Source organism: Crocodylus porosus, unplaced genomic scaffold (assembly GCF_001723895.1).
Source record: "Crocodylus porosus isolate Cpor-Errol unplaced genomic scaffold, CroPor_comp1, whole genome shotgun sequence".
In the NCBI taxonomy this organism is placed as follows: Eukaryota; Metazoa; Chordata; order Crocodylia; family Crocodylidae; genus Crocodylus; species Crocodylus porosus.
In genome coordinates, this window is record NW_017728918.1 from 36,235,079 (window position 1) to 36,239,784 (window position 4,706).

The window sequence follows — 4,706 nt, forward strand, 5'->3', positions numbered from 1 at the left end:
TAGGGTCTGGAACCAGCTTCCAAGAGAAGTGGTGCAGGCTTCTACCCTGGGGGTGTTTAAGAGGAGGTTAGATGAACATCTTGCCGGGGTCATTTGACCCCAGTATTCTTTCCTGCCATGGCAGGGAGTCGGACTAGATGATCTGCTCAGGTCCCTTCCAACCCTAGACACTATGAAACTATGAAACTACAAAATTTTAAAGCAAATATTACTATGAAGGTTGATCACAAGAGTTACAGGCAAACAGGAAGGAAATTCAATATTAAAAAGTCAGCAATATCCTTCCCTTGACTAAATTATCCATAACCTAATATACTTCAAAATTTTAGGTATTCATGTTGTATTGCCAAGACCTGTGAAAGCCTCTAATGCAAGAATGTATGTGTTATAAATGCCAAAGCATAGAATGAGTTAAGAAGGAAGCCCAGGAAATGTAAATCCAGAATACACTTCTGATTGCTGTTTTAGTCCTATTACATTTATTTAAAGCATTTTCTTTTCATTGATTTTTTTTTTTTACAGCAGAATAGCTTCTCCATTCACTTGATGTTCCTGAGGTCATAATTGTTCTATATTTCTTTATCCAAATTGCCAAACTAGGCAGAAACACTTCATTGTAGGTCTGTTTTAGTTGTTTTGGAACACTGCCACTTTCATTATTGTTAACATTTTCTTACTGTCTCAAATAAAAAAGTTATTGCAAACTGAAGCCTGATGGAGAAATATTCACTGTTTTAAATACAGCAAAACAATAAAATGTGTCTCCTTCCAAATGTTATGCATTAAGTATTCCAGAATGATACTAATTATCAAGAATTATCATAACTCATTTACTTTTCAGCATATGCTTAATTAAGACTTCTATGATTTGTTATGAAAGTTAACCCACCAGAAGCCAATGTTCTCTTGGGTTGGTCACAAGATATTATGAGCTTGAATCCCTTTGAGTAAGACAGAGAGCTGTATTCTAATGCTCTAATTAAATAGGAAAGACAAGGAAGTTTCATACCTGCAATAATCTTATATACCCAGGCGTGATCCTCCACAGGTGAATCACCATTTTAGCAGTCTGTGTAATTTCAGCCCCTAAAACTTTAGAAAAGAAATAATGTTACTATGTTCCACAGATCTTCTTTGTAGATGACCTTGTACCAAATAAAAGTCTTGACCAAATATGTCAAAACATTTTGAGATTAGAAGTGTTCATTAAATATTAAAAGGAGCTCATGTAAAGATGAGTGCAAAGAATTTTTCTTGACCTGCTGAGGTCCTTTCCATAAGTCCCTTGTATGCCAGTGCTCTACTAGTATATAAAGCCCATGTTCGTTGCATAAGCTGTCACATGTGATATATCTGTAAAGCTTTGGTGCTAGCAGACAGCTTTAACCATCATGCCTGGGGACAGGTATGTCTGCAATATCAAAACATTCTTTAGACATCTCCAAAGCTCATTCGAAAGCAAAGCAACAGTTGACCTGCTTAACAACCGAAAGACTGAAACCTGTTTTGTAGACAGTGTTAGTTGTAATGATAGCACATTTTAGCACTGTGAAGTAACAATATAAATTGATTTCAATAATTTTATATAACTTATGTAATTCATATCCACATAGCAACTTACTATATAGTGAGTTTAACTTAGCCAAGATTCAATTTAAAGGGAGGTGCTAATAATAGGGTCACACAAATTCCACAAGATATTTGAAAGCAGGCTGTTCCTTTTCTGTCTGAATTCTCCTCTCCTGTATTCAGCATATATATAGTCCCCTTTTCTACTTCTAAATCCTTAACACGTGGATGTGACATGAGCCCCATCTCCTAATTGGATAGCTTAATTCTATTAATAAATAATTGTAACACAATCACATCGTATCTAAATTGTATATGTCATCTGACTGTAGTAACTTTGGTCCCTATTCAGCCCATGGAACAAGGGATGACTCAGTGGGTATGTCTACACATGTGCCCTACTGCACGATTGGTACTTGCTGAGTAGGTAAGCAAAAGCCAAGTGGAGAAATATCATCATTTACATACATCAAAATACATGAAATGTCTCTTTTTCTAGGTGTTCTGCATTAGGTAGTCCAGAATGACAACCAAGATTACCGCAACTCACTTACTTTTCAGCAGATGCTTAATGAAAACTTGTATAAAGAAGGAAAACTGACTTCAGTGAAATATATTGATTTACACTAAATGAGGATCAGTTCATAAAACATAAGGAGGATAAATCCGAATCTTCTTTCACAATCATATTACAACAGTTTCATTTCCTCAGAATTTTGGCATTGCTTTTGATTTAAAAACTGAAAGCAGAATCTTGCTTAATGGGATTCTAGCTTCTTGAGGCCAACCCAAGAGATGTGCTTGTACACATTCATTAATGCACAATAATTACGGTACATTAAGTTTAGTACCTGTAACAACAGGCACTAAATGCACCATAATCAGCACTACTGCACATTAGTGCAGATGAGTGCTTTTTTAGTGAAGTTAATGTGCATTAGACTGAATCCACAGTGCATTAGTGCATTAGCATGGGTTTAGCCCACCACATTAATGAGCAGTCTTCTGTGCAATAAGTGTCTCGTGTATATGCACCGATTGGCATCTGGTGGATTAACCTGAAAGTAGAATAAGCTCCACAGTGGGCACATCTACCTGTATGTTTTACTGCATTACCATGTACACATGTGCAGCGATTACAGCACAGTAGATTAATTTAAAGCACAGTTTGCTATTCTCAACAGATACAGGTACTACAAAACAGCTCTTTAAATTAATGCACCTAAGTGCATATATAGATGCTGACCCTGGAGCAAATTACTCTCAGTCAGCCCAGGCACCAGAGGCCCACACTGGCTGCTTGGCTTAGCCATGAGCACCAGAGCCAGGATCAACTCCTCTCTCCCTCCCTGCCCCACTTCCGAGCTTGGGGCTAACCCCAAGGTCTGCTTGGCTTGCAGCTGCCCCTGGGTCTGGGGACCATCCCTCCCTATCCCCTGGCATCCAGGCACATGAATTGCACCTGTAGACACATCCAGCATTGACTTTAGCATCTATAGCAGGAGTCCAGTGTCTTAGGTGCCATTTTAACCAATCTTTACAGTGACTCTTTGCCTAACCTCAGATTAATTCCTTAACTTCTTTCTGCCTTGTATATGTTGCTGGAAAACATTTGGGTCTTTGGTCAAAGGTAAAAGACTTCCTTTGACTTCAATGGACTTTGTATTAGGTACTTCTCTGGGTTTCAGTTCCTATTTTCATACTGGAAAAAATAAGTGAAACAGAATTCATCAGTAAATCTGAGTGATTGAGCAAGTACAAATGAATTTAGCACTAGAATGTCTCCTATAAAAAATTAAGAAAAATCCTTATCTAGTATTATTATTAGTTGTTGTGGCCCTGTGCAATGTGGTGACTGCTATAAAAACAAAAGAAGCCATCATCCCTATCCAAAACACATGCTCTATTCCTAAATCATCTGACAGAAGAATTGCCTTCTTTTGGAAGTAAATAGAGATTGGATTATTTTTCTTCAAGTGACTAAAATTACAGTCATTCAAAGCAAAGCAAAATTTCCATTGATATCAGCTGGTGTAATATTACATCCCAATGAACTGGTTTCACTGTACCTGCATAAGAGTGTGTGCACATTATGTTCGTGTGCTGATGAAGGTGTCTAATGGGGGTAAATATGGAGGTACATGATGCAGAATGGGATTTTCAGAGTTTAGTTAACAGAATTACAGTAAATGCACACAATTCATTACTGGCAACAGGATTGTGTGTGTAATTCTCTATATTCCATTTTGAAAATGCTCTTTATTTGTGGTGTCGAAAGAGAAAAGCAAAGACCATCCTCCTGTATACTGACATCCAAAATGGTGAGCTTTTAAATCCAAGTCATCCTGTGCTGGTTTTGTAAGATTCAGATCCAAAACTGAGATGAAAGAAAAGCAGGATTTATGAGTCCTGCAGTTTTTCTATAAGAATGTCTTCTTGGCTAATGATCTCACAATTAAAGTGCAGAAACACTGTATGGGCTATAGAGTGTTATCAGTCTGTTCTATACATAAAACAGTTCACATTATGGGAGCTCTGGGGACAGTTTCTAATGCCAAAATCTATTGTGAAAAACATCACATATAGAATAGCAATGCACATTTACCAAATTAATACTAGTATCACAATTCCCAGTAATTGGTGGGGCAAAAACTTTTTTTTAAAATAGCAGAAACATCCATTTATAGGAGCATTTCATGCAACTCTAGATGAACCGGTATGGTACAAGAAGCATATGCAGTTTTATGGCATAGTTTTTCATAAAGTAAAAACCACACACAAAAGCAATCATGAACAAAGTTCAATCTATAATTCTATATACCATTCTTACAGAGTTATACAATTTAGACCAATCGGGGCAAATTTGTCCCTAGTACAATTTTGCTTAAGGCAAATGGATTATATCGGGGATGTTTCAGGGCCAGTGCACAGTCACTTTTTCTTTTTCTTTTTTTTTTCTTTTTTAAGCTCCAAATATAAAACTGCATTTGTAGCAAGGTATTTAAATATGTACTATGAGAAATAACATACGTAACTTTCTCTTTTGAATACTAATGGAGCCCATGTAAAATCTGCAGGTGCAAAGTTAAACAGTAGTTTGATACTCTGGTGAGAGAAGAGGAAGGAGACAGTGATTG

General features: G+C 36.9%; 1 long non-coding RNA gene across 1 annotated transcript in view; it reads right to left on the minus strand.

The window, feature by feature from the left end:
* The window catches only part of LOC109312209, a 3,862-nt gene extending 2,537 nt beyond the window's left edge, over nucleotides 1-1,325 (minus strand). Inside the window, exon 1 of the long non-coding RNA XR_002101741.1 lies at nucleotides 1,010-1,325. This is a non-coding gene — a long non-coding RNA (uncharacterized LOC109312209). The remainder of the gene's footprint in view (nucleotides 1-1,009) is intronic.
* Nucleotides 1,326-4,706: the final 3,381 nt, after the last annotated feature.